This window comes from Odontesthes bonariensis, chromosome 3, assembly GCF_027942865.1.
Source record: "Odontesthes bonariensis isolate fOdoBon6 chromosome 3, fOdoBon6.hap1, whole genome shotgun sequence".
In the NCBI taxonomy this organism is placed as follows: domain Eukaryota; kingdom Metazoa; phylum Chordata; class Actinopteri; order Atheriniformes; family Atherinopsidae; genus Odontesthes; species Odontesthes bonariensis.
Window position 1 is genome coordinate 31,992,522 of NC_134508.1, and position 19,207 is coordinate 32,011,728.

Sequence of the window (19,207 nt, forward strand, 5' to 3'; positions counted from 1 at the left end):
AAGTAGTGGATTGAATTTTACAGATGCAGTCTGATTAATTATGTGTAAAGCATATTTTCTTTACCTCAATTTACTTTCGTCAGCCTTCCTTTCCTAATAGCTTATTTGTCCTTCAGGAGGATCTTGGTCTAAGGCTTCTATTACCTGTCTTTCATACAGCACATTAGAACAACATTCCTATGATTGGCATTCTACATTAGCAATCCCCTCTGTAGCCCTTTTCCTATTGTCATTCCACAGCCGCACTGAGCTGCAATGTTCTCCCTCAGTCTCTCTGAACTGCCATGACAACGTGCTGGAAAAGCCTGACGAAGCCCGAAGGCCTCCTCAGTCAAGAGAGCTCTGCTCGCCTCTGCAGATGACTGCACCGTTTCATTTATTTTCATGAAGGAAAACAAAAGGCAAGATTGAACAGGGGATAAGGCTGCCCAGCTAAACACACCAGAGAGACTGACCCCACATACTGTAGCTGGCAGCACACAAATTGCCACAAGACTGTATAATGCTTGCAGAGACCAAAAGTGATAGAAATATTTCTGTGTGGGTTTAATTACAGCCTCAGCTTTGGGTACTGAAATTATGTTGCAGCGTAGTGTTCATGAGCTAAAATTGCAAAACTTGGTGGTGTGCTCTAAAAAATGTATGACTGTATTGCTTTATCTAAAGACATGGTCTATTTAATATGTTAATACTACCAAATAAATTATTGATAATATTTTGTCAGAATTGAAGTTCACTGACTTCACATTGTTTGATGAGTCTCTCGTGGACAGTAAGATTAAGCAACTTTTTGTCTGTTTAGTAGGAAACTTGAGCCTGGAGTTGATCCGTCCAATCCATCATTTGTACTTGTTCCATCCTGACATTAAACAAGATTCATGAGATATCACGATGCCATCACAGGGCTTACATAAACAGACAGACTGCCATGGATTCACCCTTTCACGGTACAAACAGGTTACACCTCATCCTGACTGAACGCGAGCGAGCGATTGATAAAAAGTGATTAGAATGCGTACTATTCAATCAGCCTGTCCTGACAATGCCCCGAGCGATGTCGCCCCATCCAGCGATCACGGTGACCCCTTATAAAATCGCCCACGCTGTCTCTATTGGGACGACATTTCACGGCGGCGTCCCGTTCTTATTGGTTGAAATGAACACGCTGCTTCCTGTTGACAAGCCAGTTAGCAACAGGTCAGCATCACTCAGGGAGTAATGGACGAGGAGAAGCTGATCATTACCGTGGAACAGCACCTAATGGTTTATAACCCCAAACATCCGTACTACAAAGATCTGAACCGAAGGGAGCCAGAGAACTCGGTGTTTCAAGTGAGTACCTTCTGAACCAATAGAATCACTCCCGACAAAATCGTCAGGCTGCATATCAATTCAATTCAATTCATTCAAATTCAATTCAAAAATACTTTATTTATCCCAGAGGGAAATTAAATGTTGATGTAATTCAATTAAATCAAGGAGTTATTATAGATCCTGATGGCTGTGGGCAGGAAAGATTTCCTGTAGCGGTCCGTTTTGCATCCAAACTGAAGAAGCCTTTGACTGAAGAGACTCTGTTTTCCGATAACAGTCTCATGGAGAGGATGTTCAGGGTTGTCCATAATTCTCTTGATTTTATGCAAAATCCTTCTTTGCATTATTGTCTCCAGAGGTTCCACAGTCGTCCCCAGAACAGAACCAGCCTTCCTTATCAGGTTGTTGAGTCTTTTTAGGTCCCTGGTTCTGATGCTGCTGCCCCAACAGATGACGCAAGAGGAAATGACGCTCTCAACAACAGACTTGTAGAAGATCTGCAACATCTTGTTGCAAACCTTGAAGGACCTTAGCTTCCTCAAGAAGTACAGTCTGCTCTGTCCTTTCTTGTAGATGGCTTCACTGTTGTGTCTCCAGTCCAGTCTGTTGTCCAGATGAACACCAAGGTATTTATATTCCTCAACCACCTCCACTTCTTCTCCCATGATGGAAACAGGGTTTGATCTGACCCTGTTTCTCCTGAAATCTACAATCATCTCCTTTGTTTTGTTAACATTCAAGATGAGATGATTGTTCCCACACCATGCCACAAAGCGGTCCACCAGCTCTCTCTGTACTCAGCTTCTTGTCCATCTCTGATACACCCGACAACTGCAGAGTCATCTGAATATTTCTGTAGAAGACAGGAGTCTGACTTGTACTGGAAGTCTGAAGTGTACAGAGTGAAAAGGAATGGTGAGAGTACAGTCCCCTGTGGTGCTCCTGTGCTGCTGATCACCTGGTTAGACACACAAGTCTTTAGTCTGACAAACTGTGGTCTGTTTGTCAGGTAGTCATTAATCCAGGTGATTGTTGAGGCCTCCACCTGAGTCTTCTGGAGTTTCAGACGAAGCAGATCAGGCTGAATTGTGTTAAATGCACTGGGGAAATCAAAGAACATGATCCTCACAGTGCTGCCTGCTTTGTCCAGATGACAGTGGGTTTGTTGAAGCAGGTGTATGATAGTGTCTTCAACTCCAACTCCATGGCGATAAGCAAACTGCAGGGGGTCCTGATATGTGCTGGTTTGCTTACACAGGTGGGTCAACAGGAGTCTCTCCAGGACCTTCATGATGTGGGATGTCAGGGCAACAGGTCTGTAGTCATTGATGACTGAAGGATGAGTTTTCTTTGGTACCGGAACCAGACAGGATGTCTTCCACAACAGTGGTACCTTCTCTTGGGTCAAGCTAAGGTTGAAAAGGTGTTGCAGAAGCCCACAGAGCCGCTCTGCACAGGCCTTCAGGACTCGGGGGCTGACACCATCTGGACCTGCAGCCTGGTTCCGGTTCAGTCTCTCCAACTGCCTCTTCACCTGACTTCTAGAAACAGAAAAGTGGGAGGGGGAGGCAAAGGGGACAGCAGCATCTCCTGATTTGGTTGAAGACAAACTAGTGGAAGCAGAAGAATCCATGACTGAGGTGGAGGTGGAGATGTTACAGGAAAGCTGTGGGTCAGAGGAGGGTGGGATGTCTCTTTGGCTGGGAACAGGAGGGGAGGATGGTGAGCTTGTTCCTGAACTGAACCTGTTGAAGAATGTGTTCAGCTTAGTGCTGGGCGGTATACCGGTTCACACCGAATACCGGTTTATAATTTCATATGATATGAATTTTTAATATACCGCCATACCGGTGTATTTGATTACACAACGGGGGGGGACGCTGCGTCGCGCGACATTGTTTGAGACAGGACCCTTTTCAGTGTTGCGCTTCTAAACACGCATGTTTACTGTCTATTTTTAATGCTATTTAAAAAATACTGGTATTCGTTAAGCTGCATTTCCTTTCCCTGCTCTCCCTCTGTCTCTGTCAGTCATGCGTCTCTCTCACATAGCCTACACACACACACAGCCCCTCCCCTCCGTGCACACCGCGTGTCTCCATCAGCGAGATCATCCCTGGGAAGCATGGAAGCTTGCTAGCTTCAGCGTCGCGTTAGATTAGCTCCCATTAAAAAGTCCTATAAAAATATTTTATATTTTTAATACAATGTTGTCCCGTCCCGACCTGACCCATAGCAAACAAGCGATTACGCCTTCTTTATAAAGTTAACTAGTCGCAAGTTTGCCGTTAAAAAAAAAAAAAAAAAAAAAACGTAGTTGGGTTGTCGAGGTCTAAACACTAGCAGCTGTGAATCAAATAAAGTAGGTTTTTTAAACTCTTACACTGAATGTTTGCTGCTTCAATCCAGAAAAATCTTTTCCGCGATTGAAAAAGAGACGTGTTGAGGATGAGGACCAGCCTGAACCGGAGGTATCAGTCTGAAACAGAGCTGAACAGTCCGACCAGTGTAATTAGCTATGTTATTAATTTGTTTACAATGAAGATATGAATATTAATACAATAAAGTTCTGTGTGACCAAAAAATACTGTGATATACCGTGAAACCGTGATACCATGAAAAAATACCGTGATATGTATTTTTGGTCATACCGCCCAGCACTAGTTCAGCTCATTTGCTCTGTCCAGACTTTCATCCATCCGATCCTCCCTCTGCTTGAGGCCTGTGATCTTCTTCATTCCTGACCACACATCTCTGATATTGTTCCTCTGCAGTTTACTCTCAAGCTTCTTTCTATACACCTCGTTGCTCTCTCTGATCTTGACTTTGAGCTGCTTCTGTATACTCCTCAGTAACTCCCTGTCTCGCTCCCTAAAGGCTCTTTTTTTCTTGTTCAATAGTTCCTTTAGCTCACTGGTGATCCAGGGTTTGTTATTAGGGAAGCATCTCACTGTTCTGGTGGGGATGGTGTTGTCCACACAGAAGTTTATATAGTCAGTCACACACTCAGTCATGGCATTAAAGCTGCAGTCTGCAACTCTTTTTCAAGCATAATGCCTGGAACTGTCCGGGGATTCTGAAAGTAGTACATTAAATACCCCAATACAAAAAAAAATGAGTTCTCTAGGTCCCCTATATGTCCCGCTAGGTCCCTCCAAAGCCAGCAGGTTTGTTTACAAAATTGCAGACCGGACGGGTAAAAGGTAACAAATCAGGTTACGAGCTGGGCTCTGCTGCCTGTCAATCACCGATTGTGCACGCGCGATACAAGGTAGGCTCGTCCCCACGCTTATTTATCTGGACTATTGAACTTCATTACGGGCTAGTCTACTTACTGTGTCTTCCATGATCGCAAATGACAGGTGAGTTGATGAATGAGGAGTCGTGTACGTGCATCTGGCGTGCACGTAGACGTGCACGAGTTCTCATGTGTTTTGATGGGGCGGGACAGGAAGTTGAATAACTTTTTATTTTTCGGTTAAAAAATAAGCATTTCTTGCATTTTGCGACTACGGAGGTCCCCGTTTTCAACTTCAAGCGTTCTGATATATCATGTAAACTCTTAAAATGCCAAAAATTAGGACTTTACGTATGACAACAACAAATCCTGCAGACTGCAGCTTTAATGTCCTAACAGTCCTTTTTTGTGACAGGTAGTCTCTGGACAAGGGGTTTATATGCTGAACAGAGAAAAACAAGGTTGTGATCTGATTTACCCAGGGGAGGTCTTGATTTGGAAATGTATGAATCCTTGACATTTGTGTAAAACAAATCCAATGTCTTGTTTTCTCTGGTAGAGCAGCTGACAAACTGTTGAAAAGTTGGCAGTCTAGCAGAGAGTGAGGCATGATTAAAATCACCAGATATTGCCACAAAAGAATTGAGGTGTTGTGTCTGTATCTTAGCAACAACGGAACTGATGACATCACATGCAGTGTCGGCAACAGCTGAGGGTGGAATGTAAACAGCCACTAAAACAACACTGGTGAACTCTCTTGGCAAATAATATGGACGAAAACTTACTGCCAATAGTTCAATGTCAGGACTGCAGAGACGACTCTTCACAGTAACATGTCCTGGGTGACACCATCTGTTGTTGACAAGCACTGCCAATCCACCCCCTTTCCTTTTCCTGCTACTCTTTAAATCTCGATCTGCTCCTACAGTCAGGAAGCCCGGCAGAGAGACGCTGGAGTCGGGGATATGATCCTGCAGCCATGTCTCAGTAAAACACATAATGCTACATTCCCGATATTCTTGCTGAGTCCTTGTCAAGGCTAGAAGTTCATCAAACTTGTTAGCTAACGATCTTACATTGCCCATGATGACGGATGGCAGAGATGGTTTGAACTTCTTCTTTCTTTCTCTCCTCTTTGCTCCTGCTCTGCATCCACGACGCCTCCTTTTCAATTCCAGTGGGATTTCTGGCTTCAGTTGTCGAATTATTTCTGCTTTTCCAATGTCAATCGTTTAGGGTGTAGGCAAGGTTGGCAAAAGTATCATTCAACATGTAACTAAAAAGAGGCCGCACTGAACACCACATTGACTGTTTGCCAGTAAGGAGGATGGAGCGCTCTAGAGCCAGTATCTGATTTGTACCTTCTGCACTGCTGTGGCAAAACAGTCCAGTTCTGTTTCTGTTTCAACAACCAAATCATTGGCTTCAGCACCAAAAAACGTGGTGCTACGCTTTCCCCAATGCTTGATTGATTGAAAGTTTACTGTCATATTCACTTTTGGGAAATATATTTCCCCGTACAATGACATTCTTTTCTTTGTTGTCAACAATGAATGCCAAACAATATAAAATCTACATATAAAATAAAATGTAAAGATACACAATAAAGGCAGCATGTGAAATATTTACAGTAGAAACTTGATAAACAGATAAAAACTGAGCCGCAAATAAACTACTAGTACTTCCCTTTTTGTCTTCATACTTTATGTCTTTGCTTGACCAGAGCAAATAACTGCTTCTGTCAGGGCTAGGGGAGAGGTTATGGAAACCAGCCAGACTGGCTGTAATGTTGCTTCCGCCATTTTTCAGAATCTGAAGCCACAGTAGAGTTTAGTCCGTTTGGTTCAAAAGAGCAGTGAAAAATTTAACTGCCTAATGAATGTGGAAAAATGAAGCAGTTCAATGTTCACCTGTCGTATCTGAGAACACTACACAATGCGTGTTATTCACATTGCCTTTTTACAGTTGAACTTATAAATCATTTTTGCAGATGGGTGTTTTGATAAAGCCAGCTGGTATTTATAAATAGTGGTCAAAACAATGTGCATAAATCCCGTTTGGATCACCATTCATAAACAACGGTTAACATTTGGAAAGCGTCGTCAGTATCAAAGAAAGTGTTCACGAACTTTTGTTAAAAACAGTGTTTGAAAACTATATTGTTGATCTGTTATAAGATTAACTGTTATGTGTCGTTGTTTGTAAAGGTAAAATGTCTCTCTGCACTGTGGTATTCTACGGAAATTTTGGATACACCGGAGGGAGGTTCAAACAAGTATTGGAAGAGACGTTTAAAATATTGTGGCTCCTGTGGCTCTATCTGTGAAAAAACAAACCAGCTCTTAACTACTTAGAACATGCTCTGGCACCAGCCGTGGACCAGAACCGCTTTGATCAAAAAGTTAAAGGACGTAATAGGAACAGAATCCACCATCATGAAAACATGATCATGAAAGGAATATCATATATTGCATTTCGGCTCGGGATTGCCCGAAATGTTACAAACTGTAGTTCATTTCCGAAAAACTTTTTATTATTACCTTTTATTGAAGTTTAAACAAAGTGCATCTGGCAGCCAGCTTTTCTTTCTAAGCGATCAGCTGCGGTTCATCCATGCCCACTCATTTGTTTTGAAAATGCGCTGCATCTGCCAGACCATCAGAGGAAGCGTGCAGAGGAGGCCTCTCCTCTCTGAGATCCCTTGCTGCTTTGATGCCTCAGTAGACCTGCGGCCAATAAGACACAACGCGAGGTGGAGAGATTACTGATGCAACATATCTGACTTTGTAACTGGATGAGGCACTTCGGGGCAGCGAAGGAAAGTCAGACATTCGGTCTAAGAAGAACTTTTGCTAAGTTTGTAGCTGTATCATACTTTATTACAGATGTCTTTGCTTTTTCTGATGATGAATCTCTGACCTTTAGGTTTAGCTTAATTATATCTCCTTTGAAATATACTATGGAAAATCTTCACCACTCCAAAGGGAACAAGAGTATGCTTGCATGGGTAAAATATGTGGAAATGCATTACAACTGATAAGGAATTTCTTCCATAAAGTCAGTCTAATTAGCATGAACACTGTGTGTATAGGATTTTGCTAATCTGTGATTTTATGTACAAGGTTACAAGAATAATAATTCAGATTTAATTATGGGCAGAATAACAAGATCTTTACTACATGTTTCATTAACTGTGCACCTTTAATCAGCTGTTCTGCTCAGATATCTCAAGTTTTATTCGCTAAGACTTTACTGTGCATCAAAAATCTCTACTTTGCTTGAATATAAAACTAACTTGAATGACATAAAAGAAGCAAGAGGGAAAAGAGATGAAAAGTGCAGAGAGTGTCTGGGTGTTACTGCAGATAATCTTAGGGATATGACTATGGATGCGCTTTTAGCCAATATACCCTCTGCTTCAACCTTGCCCGCAGCTAGTGTAAAGTAGGGGCAGCATGCCTGAGGCCCGGCCATGTCTGAGTGATTCGATAAAGCAGAAGAAGCCAAGCGGTGGGAGCCCTTGCCAAGTTTATGCTGCACTGACCACTCTGAGACTGACGGCAAAGTAGGAGGCTGCCATGGCATTTATCCATTCACAACATCTTAAAAAGAGGTAAATACCATAAATGTCCAGGTCAATTAGTGTAAACATTTTCTCTACCACCTAATTTCTTAAAAGAAAACATTTTCTATTTTTCGGCATTTGTCACACCTCGACCATGAGCTATGACAGCACAGCTGGCTGGGTGACACTGTTATATATTTCATACTGTGCAAGTGTTGCTTTTTCTCTCCTCTTCTTTATGCTAATGAGATTCACTGAGGAGTCAAATGCTTTTCTGGGCTTTTTTACATCCCCCAGTTCAGGTCAGAGGAGACTTACGCTTTGACAGTTGCAAATGTAGCCATATCATGTCTGACATGACAGAGAGGTTTTATAACACTGATGCAAATCATTTTGGCCTTCTCCTACACAAACAGAATGTCCTTTAAAGTACTGGATGTAATGCAAATGTAAAGGGATTCTCTTTTTTTTTTTTAAACAGCTTTTATGTGCACATGAATCCATTAAAGCCATGTTATCCATCCATCTATAAAATCCAATCCTCTGGTGCTGAGAAGCATTTATGGAAAAATGTGAAAATCTGTGAAATAACAATATGTGGTTCTGAAGCAAGCCCTGTTTTATTTTCCTAAAAGCTGACTATCAAGCAAAGATAAATGTTTTTTAATGGGTTTCCCACTGCACCAAATCAGCAGCCATGGACCTCTGAGTTTTCCACAGTGGAAGCTCAGAATATTCCTGATAGCAGGGAAGGATAGCAGGCAGCACTTGCAAGCATTTAATTCTGGGCCGGTGTTCAGTTTAATAGTTGCTGTTATAATCTTCGAAAATATCTTAATGGCTATCTTTCCTATGTGAGTCTAAAACTAAAGAAAATGACTCAGCACAGTACTTGTTCCGGTCTCAAATTTATGCAAAATCCTGCATCACATGCTGCACATACGCATGCCTCCCCACGGAGATGCAATATCCTCTTTTTCCATTTCTACTCCAATGTTTCATGAAAACGTCATGTCAAGGTGAAATTTTTTTTTTTCTGAAAAAGCCTCTCTAGATGTGAACAACAACATGTTTTACTATACGATATGATGAAAAATCTTTATTACACAGATGCCTGGCTATTTCAAAAGCTAATAGACAAGCTATAATAAACGTGAAAGTTATGGCTTTGGATTATAGCCAAAGTGCTTTCAGACACTAATGACCACAGCAGAGGCACCATCTGTACATCATTCCATAAACATTTTCATTTTTAGACAAAAGCATTCTCGATGACCAGATTTTGTATCATTATATTCTGTAACGAGTCACAGGTTTGTTCCACAGCTTTACTTACATGTTTCCAGAGAGCTGTTGGTTTTTTTTTTGCAGGCGGGAATAAAACTTGTACATTTCAATAATGCCATGAAGCCCTCTGTTAGTCTGATGGGTGTTTAGGTGGATGTGTTCCTCCAGTTATAGAGTGGAGCTCTTATCATGTGAAAAAAAATTAGCAACAGATATTCTCAAGCCTTTTCAATCCCAGTTTCTTTATTTTGCAAATGCTGCGTTTCAGATGATGGTTCTCTGAAGTAGCTACATTCTTTTTAATCCGTTTACCTCCATTCCTGGCAGAGGTTTGCTTTGGCTGGCTTGTGCAGTAGTAATTTATTTATTGTAGAAGCCATCATACCACACAACAAGTAAACACAAATTGCCTCTAGAAATGGTAAACAGGAGCTGAGAAAAAGTAAAAAAGGTGGATCAGCGAGAGTTTGCCTGAAATACACAGTATCTACTGTAATGTATGTGTTTATGCTCGTCATTGTTTGCCATTGTCCCCCCTCAGACCCTCGTGGGAATCACAGCATGGACAGGGCTTTCTCTACTTCACAGATGGAGTCTGCAATTGGAAACCTCCAGTGGATAATCTTCTCATTACTTATCGTGATGAACTGTGGCATGCAAATATCAATAAGGGACTGTGGTGAAGCAATCCAATTAAGGCCTAAAACCAGGAGTCTCATTAGTGCTAAGTCTCTGATAATGCAAATGACATCCTACAAGTAATCAACCTTGACTATAAATGGCCCTGGCAAATCCACCTCTACAGGTGCTTCTACCTGGGTGTGATTAAAGACTGAAATCAACAATGCTTTATTTCAGAGTTGAGAAAACATATCAGCAGGAAACTAAAATCTAAGTTGTGTTGAACATAACATAAAAGCTTTTTTTAAAACTTGCAAAATTATATCCTCTTTTAACCAACTGTACATACAAATGTGTGGTTTCTGCAGTGTTCACCAGCTTTTTCTAAAGCCTTTTTAAAGATATTTTCAATACTACACAGTATGGAATGACAGGAAAGCTAAAACAAGTAGTTATTTTATTTCTATAACAATTTTGCAATTATATAATATTACAGTAAATGGTAAATGGACTGTACTTATAAAGCACTTTTCTGGTGTAGTTGACCACTAAAAGTGCTTTTACAAACCTTCAGATGGAGTCACAGTTGTGTTTTCTCAAGGTTTAATAGCCCAACTGTTCTTTCACATTTTTCAAATACCTTTCTGTATTGAAGGCAACAAGAAGAATTCAGCTAGCGATTTTATAGTATGCTTTGGAGGTCTTTCTGAATACAGTGAACATGTCAGGACCTTTGCATAATGTTCAAAAACAAACAAAAAAAAATCGTTGTCTAAATAGGGAAACTTTGATAACTGGAACATAAGCTATGAAAGAGGAAGATCGCAACTGAAAAAGTGCTCGGAAAAATAATCAGCTGCAGAACCGTGACAGTGATTAACCAAACATTGGGTAAACTGACAAGCATGTGTCACGACTGTATCGAGATCTCTAAGAGGATTGCTAAGATTAAACGAAATTAATTGTTTTGATCATATATTTACACAAACACATATTTTGTTTCTTTAACAGATGGTTTGTCATGTGAATGAGTATTAACTTTCTTTTTTTAAAGTTGTAGTTGTAAACTTGTAGTTCCTATGGGACAAAGTGGGTCAAGACTTGGTTTTACGGTTAGAGTTAGAATTAGGTTTAATTATTAGGCTTGTGGTTCGGTATTCAGCTGTGATGGGTTGAATTAAGGTAAAGGGCTGGACAATTCACAGTGTCACTTTAGAACAACCACGGGGATAAAAAAAAAATTAAAATAAAAAATAATCTGTTTATTCAACAGTCAGGTCAGGCAGCTAAAATGATTGGCTGAATTTATGAAATGTTGTGTTGTAAAATGCAGTTGCAGAAATGTGATTCATCCAAAAAAAAAAAAAAAAAACTGTTTCTTGGAGGCCTTAACTTCCAAGAAAGTGAAGGCTGTCTGACTTTCATAAAGTCCACGGGGACTTCACAAGCATCTGACATCGACACCCTTCTCCTGCACAAACTGTCCACATGTGTGATTCATTGAGCATCTTGACATGAAGCAGGTGTTTCTTGATGGAAAAGGTCATCTGTTTAATCAGGGCAGCAAAAAGATGAACCATCAGCCAATCGTCACATTGGGCAGCGTTTAGTTTTATTGTCGTTGTCAAGACACCTTCTGTTTTTACCTTGCACATGGAAATCAGTTAGTGGAGGAAGTGTTGGACCAGAGTCCATGAGTGATGAGTTTGCAATTCTGTGACATCAGGAAACAAATTGAAGAGAGGAAACACCCAATACTGAAGAAATCATTCTAAAATTCGACCCTCCTGAAATTGCAGCACAGTTAACAACCAGGACCCACAGGTAACAAACCTCAGTGTTCACATTTAAAGCAAATCACCTGTGTGAAAGTTTAAATGTATAATTTTGTCACTTAAAGAAGTCTTTTTGTTTAGGAAGAGATGTAGTGGTGAGGATGGGTCAGCAGAAACAGCCTCCCACAAGAGAGGCAAGAGAGACATGATGCAACAAAAATGCAACCTGACACAGAAATCCCTCAGAGGTATTCAATTCTGCCTCCCGCTCCCTGTGGCCATTTCGCTCGAGCTCTGGGGGCATCTTGTGCTTCAGGCACAAAGACAGACATTAGTTTCTGTTTCCACATTGTTAAAATGTAATTGGCTGACAAGTTTTACACTGTGTATTGATTTCAAACACACTGAACTCACTTATCAAGTAACATAATATGAACTTATATTGTATTTGAGTTCATAAAACAGCAATTTGGATCTGATGGCATTTGTGGGGAAAAGCCCAATTCACAAAGAGCCTACCCTACAACTCAAAGTTCCCAAACGATCTAATACTAAGGTCCTATTCCAAACACTGCAGAATACCTTCAGATGTCCTTTGTCCACCCTCTGACTGGTCACAGCTCCTTTAGTGGCATTAGGAGGACATTTTTCAGAATCTGAAGCCACAGTAGAGTTTAGTCCGTTTGGTTCAAAAGAGCAGTGAAAAATTTAACTGCCTAATGAATGTGGAAAAATGAAGCAGTTCAATGTTCACCTGTCGTATCTGAGAACACTACACAATGCGTGTTATTCACATTGCCTTTTTACAGTTGAACTTATAAATCATTTTTGCAGATGGGTGTTTTGATAAAGCCAGCTGGTATTTATAAATAGTGGTCAAAACAATGTGCATAAATCCCGTTTGGATCACCATTCATAAACAACGGTTAACATTTGGAAAGCGTCGTCAGTATCAAAGAAAGTGTTCACGAACTTTTGTTAAAAACAGTGTTTGAAAACTATATTGTTGATATCTAACATCTGTTATAAGATTAACTGTTATGTGTCGTTGTTTGTAAAGGTAAAATGTCTCTCTGCACTGTGGTATTCTACGGAAATTTTGGATACACCGGAGGGAGGTTCAAACAAGTATTGGAAGAGACGTTTAAAATATTGTGGCTCCTGTGGCTCTATCTGTGAAAAAACAAACCAGCTCTTAACTACTTAGAACATGCTCTGGCACCAGCCGTGGACCAGAACCGCTTTGATCAAAAAGTTAAAGGACGTAATAGGAACAGAATCCACCATCATGAAAACATGATCATGAAAGGAATATCATATATTGCAGGAGGACCTAATACCTGTCGGTGTGGGTTTGGCAGGACACAGATGCGGACTCCAGAGGTAGGAAACAAAACTTGGTTTATTCACAAAAAACAAAGGTTTGGATCCCAGACAGACCAAAAAACCTGTGGATGGGAGGGAGGGAGGGCCTCGAAACAGGAGTCGATCTGGCATATGGCCAGAGTTCCGGCTTCGAGCGGCAAGTTCTGATCTGGCGGACGGCCAGACTTCCTGCGGCGTGGCAGGAGCAGCCGGAGACTGTCCGGCGGGCGGCCGGACACCCGGCGACGGGGGAGCCCCCCCTTCAAGAGATGGATCCCAGACATCCCAAAAAGAGGGTGGGAGGGAGGGGCTCGAAACTGTGGGTCCCCGGCCCGGGGCTCCATGGGCTCTCTGGCCTCTGTGGGGGCTAGCTATGGCTCTCTGGCCTCTGTGGGGAGTAGCTCCGGCTCTCTGGCCTCTGTGGGGAGTAGCTCTGGCTCTCTGGCCTCTGTGGGGAGTAGCTCTGGCTCTCTGGCCTCTGTGGGGAGTAGCTCTGGCTCTCTGGCCTCTGTGGGGAGTAGCTCTGGCTCTCTGGCCTCTGTGGGGAGTAGCTCTGGCTCTCTGGACTCTGTGGGGAGTAGCTCTGGCTCTCTGGCCTCTGTGGGGAGTAGCTCTGGCTCTCTGGACTCTGTGGGGAGTAGCTCTGGCTCTCTGGCCTCTGTGGGGAGTAGCTCTGGCTCTCTGGACTCTGTCGCTGCTCGCTCTCTGGACTCTGTAGCTGTGGCTGCTGGAGAAATGAGGAAGTGTACAGCGCGGCTACTTTTTCCCGGCTTCATGCCGAAAATATCCAGTACCGCAGCACGCTGTACACTCCTCGCCTCATTCCAGATGTGTGATATGTTCACAGCCCATCCAGGAGTTCATTAGTCACCTGAAATTTCTCCCCTAGAGCTGCTGTCCCGTGCTGAGCAGCTCCAGAGTTTACCGGCCAGCTCCCAGAACGCCTCGAAGTCCGCCGTGTCCATGTTGGTGAATTCGTTCTGTCAGTGTGAGTTTGGCAGGACACGGATGCGGACTCCAGAGGTAGGAAACAAAACTTGGTTTATTCACAAAAAACAAAGGTTAACAAAAGACGCGGCTGGGCCGGATGACAAAACTAAACTGTGAGAAATAAAACATGAATATACTGTGACGAAAACAAATGACTTGACATGACATGACATGTAAAAAAAAGTACTTGGCATGGCATGAAAGGTGAAGACGGAGAACGAATTCACAAAATGAAAGGGGAGCATGGAAACTAAATAGTGAACTGAGTGATTGACAAATGAGTGCAGCTGGGGAACAATGGACAAGTGAAGTGAGTGAACTGATGACCTGGCATGGGAAGTGAGAAAAAAAGCAATGGCAAACTTAACTAAACATGCATTTAAACTAAGACATGACTAAGCAAAACCAAAAGCATGGGGAAAACCCCATGAACGTGACAATACCTGCTTGAAATAACTAGCCATGGTGTTGTTGTCACTTCAAAAGATAAATTCCACCTGTTCTTAATAGCAAAGTAAAAATTTCTGCTGGCTGTGCCTGAAATCACTTCTTCTTACCATGCAGTTCACCCCATTTACTCTCCTCCCATTTTATCTTAAAGTATCTATTACATAGTTCTCCATCCTGGACCACACTTTAAGATCCCAGCTTGTAAGCTGCTTTCTGCTCACAGTCTCGTAATGTTAAGTGGTAAGTGTTTGAAGTCTCGATTTACACAAGAAAAACTCCCTGAGTGTTAAATGAATGGTGATTGTTTCTGTTAGGTTGCCAGGCAACCATCATAAGAGCTGCACATAAGTGGTGATTGGACGGATAAAGTGACGCTCATCAAGATGCAGTTAGATTAAAGTATTAATCGTCACTTTATTTAAATTGTTTATAAATTGGGTACACATTGTTGAATTGTTTGAATACAAATATTAAAAAGATTCAAACATCAGCCCAAATTTGGACAATGGCAGCCTCCCAGTTATTGTAAAACACTAAATATATTTGCATACATAAGACAGAGAAATATATCACAGTGTCTGTTTCTTTGCTAATATAAAACACTGGCTTATCTAAAAGACCACAACCAATGAGTTAAACTCAACCAACATTTGTGCAGACATGTAGGGGCTTAAAGGTATACACCAAGATAAAACACAGCAAAGGAGTTGAGGAGTTGATAGTTATCAACGACAATGGGAGAAGAATAATGAGGATGAAAGGTGGAGGAGGAGAAGTAAGTCGAGGAAGAGGCTGAGGGAAGGGGAGGACTTGTGCTAAGAAGTAGCATGTCGTGAATGTCTAAAGAATAAGGACAGAAATACAGTAAATGAATTTGTCCTTCAATCTATAAAATTAGTCTTGTGTGGTGTTTTGTGAATATATATTTGTAATTTCTCTGTGCTTTACAAGATTTTTTTTAAACATATTTTTAAAAAACAGGGCTTGATTTGTCCAAACACATTTCACAACCACTCGTCCCAGAAGTAAAACTTCTCAATCAAAACTTTACAATTATCTATAAAAAACACTATATTGTTGTCATATTTCACACATTAAACACATTATCTGATTCTGCTTGATTAAGATACGACTATGCTCACTTTTAGCACTTTTAGCATGTTCTATTTTCATTAAAGCACACATAGAAAGTACAAGAATAAATTCACAAAGAACAACACGGCCATTTCTTCGGATTGATGGAAATAATTATTTACCGTATTTCTCTCCATATACTCATGACCATCAATACTGAGCATCAGAGCAAAACATTCAAAGCAACGGTGTAAGCTCAGCAAACACATTTGGAAAGATAAAAGCATAAACAAAAGACATAAGACAAAAAAACACACATCATCTGTTTGCCAAATGACACAGGGAGTTATTTTGTTTTCGCCTGTGAGAATAGAAAAAGTCTAAGTTTGGTTTTGAGAGTATACACAGTTGTAAGAGTAAAGAGATGCATCCGTCAGTATAACCTCGTTTCCACTATGCAGTCCGATACGGGTCGGTACGGAACGGTACGGTACGGGTCGGGTCGCTTTGGGGTCAGCTTTGCGTTCCCACTGTGCAAAGGGGACCCTCAGGGGTGGGCGGAGTGCGTGCCGAAGCGTCACTACGTCGATCGCTCCAAAGCTTCTTCAGCTTCTACACTCTCTACCATTTTTGCGGCAATCAGCTGGAAAACTTTTTCGTTTCGCACAGCGCCATCGAGCTCCCGCTGCACAGCCTCCTCAATGACGGAGAGCAGAGCCTGCACCTCCTCAGCACTCCAGGCTCCTCCCCAAGAAAACCGGTCCTGTGTGCTAGGTACCCCAAGCAGAAGGGTTACAAAAATGGTAACGGGTACCATGGGACCGGTACGCTTTCGTGGTAGTGGAAACACTGAAATAAGCGAACCGTTCTGAATCGAAAAAGAAAAAGTGAAGGCCAGAAAAAATGAACAGGTTAAAGTAAAGGAAAGACTCTAAAAGAGAAAAATTGCTTAATGTGGTAAAAAGATCAGACACACACTGTCACACTGTCCATTTTTGTGATTTTTACATTGAATTACATTGAACATGTACCTTTTTTTTTTAATTTTGATATGCTTGATAAGTGAGCTAGTCTTTAAGTCTGTCCTTGGATTTTGGCAGCATATTTATCTTGTTCTTGTCTAATGATTTTAGATGAAGAGGCATTCTGTTCAGAAGTCCTGCTCATGTTAAGTGTATCCCCTCGTTGGGTGATCAAAAAGTGGCGGTCCATGCCTTCCTCATCTTTTTTGGTTTGATAAAGTTTGACACATATAGTAAACACCGCCTTGGCAGCCGCTGCACAGTTTCTGCTCAGAGCACTGCCCATCTCAACTAAGAGTATTCTCCGTGTTTTTTCTGGTTCCCTGCTGAACAAATTTCTCAACTTCTTTACTAGAACATGTGCCAGAGGAATACATTTTTAACATCACCCTGAGCCAAACTACAACTTTTTAAACATGCTCGATTTTATTAGGGTAAGTCTTGCAAAACAGGTTTACAGAAAGTGAAGCTTTCGAGGATTTGATAAGAGTGCCAGCAGAATGCCATTCAACCAACTACCAATATAACAAACCAAAGGTACAGCTCAAGCTGGAGATAAAGAGATTGAAGTGAAAGAAAAGTAATTAGTGTAGCACTCAGAGATTTATCATTACTACAGAGGCTCCACTCTTTGTCATAGTTTTTCTCAAGATACCAGAGATTTGCAGAGAAGGAAAACATGTTCACAAGTGGTGAAAGTATCTAAGTTTACCTTTAGTCTGTTATCATCTCATTTCTGCTGCTCTCCGTGACTCTATTTCCAAAGCCCAGAGAATAATTGTTATGTGCTAAAATTTAAGAGAACAATGTGGGAGAAATAGCACTGCTGTAAACACGCTTCACGTGTTTCACTATTTCAGCAATTCTGAAAGCACTTCAGACTGGGTGCAATTCAAGTTATCTGCTGAGGCATCAGCAACATTTAGCGGAGTTATGATTCAGCTTCTCACACAAACTTCTTACAAACACATGCACATCCAGCAGATCTTTGTAAGATACTTATAAATGGGAATGAAAGTTGCAAGTTTAGAAATTAGGGATTGAGCACACGTGCTAACATTATTTCAAGCGATAGGTGAAGCACAGTTAAAGTCAGGTTGGTTAAGAAAAAATTAAATCAGTTATTTTTTTCATTAAAGGGATAGTTCGCCTCTTTTGACATGAAGCTGTATGACATCCCATATTAGTAATATCATTTATGGACATTGACTCACCCCCTGCTGCGTCCTGTGAGCCGAGTTCCAGCTGAGTTTTGGGGTCCACGAAGCTAGTCCAGCTAGTTGGCTGGGGCTTGAAAAATAAAGTGTTTTGCTTCTCGAAAAAATATGCGTTCAAAAGAGTAATACATTTGCATCACAAAAATCGTTCTCGGTGAAAAAGTCAGACCTCACTTCGCTTGGCGCTATTTTTGCCTCCCTTGATATCAATGCGTCCAATGTAAAACTGTGCAGACCGAAGAGCAGACCGAGCACTCCCTAGCCACCTAGCGATAGCTGCACCTGTTACGGTGTTTGCTGCTCGGAAGCATGGGAGTGCTCGGTCTGCTCTTCGGTCTGCACAGTTTTACATTTTTGTGATGCAAATGTATTACTCTTTTGAACGCATATTTTTTTGAGAAGCAAAACGCTTTATTTTTCATGCCCCAGCCAACTAGCTGGACTAGCTTCGTGGACCCCAAAACTCAGCTTGAACTCGGCTCACAGGACGCAGCAGGGGGTAAGTCAATGTTCATAAATGATATTGCTAATATGGGATGTCACACAGCTTCATGTCAAAAGAGGCGAACTATCCCTTTAATACACACAATATAGTGTCATGTTCACTGTGACAGCGAAAATATGTTTTATCTTTATTTCACTCAGTTATAAGCTAAAAAACCACGTGGTGCTTGTTTTGTAAGACTTACAAAGCAATGATACCTTCGTTAAAGTCAGCAACGGCACTGTAGTCTGTCTGCCCCATCCTGTCCTATACTATTTACACAAATCACGCAACAAACAAACCAAAAAGAAAGAAAAAACACAGAAATACGGTACATTGTGTTAAAAGTTTCATCCACACAAGAAGGCCTATATTCCAAAGATAACTTTTTTTTCTTTGATACAGCTCTTGTTATCCAGCAGCCTGATTAAAATGGCTGTCACTGTCAGCATGCAATAGTCTTCTTGAATTATTCTTCATACTGAAACTGTACGTTCTGTGAAACCCTCCAGCTGTGAGCCTTCAGTACGTGTTTGAAGTGGAGCATATTAGCATGATTCTGAAGAAGAGGGATTTGAAGTGTCAGCATTTCTATATACTATAGATATATACAGTACATGAAGTCTATATATTATATAGGTCTTAACTTCTCAGGTTCTTGTCAATGATCCACCTCAGATCCACTAAAGCTGCGTTATCAGTGTTCTTGCATTTTCACCGGTGCGGTGTGTGCAGAAAGCCGCCACACATTGCAACAACTGATTAGAACTGATTTTTAAGAAGTTCACCTCTCAGTAACTGTTGC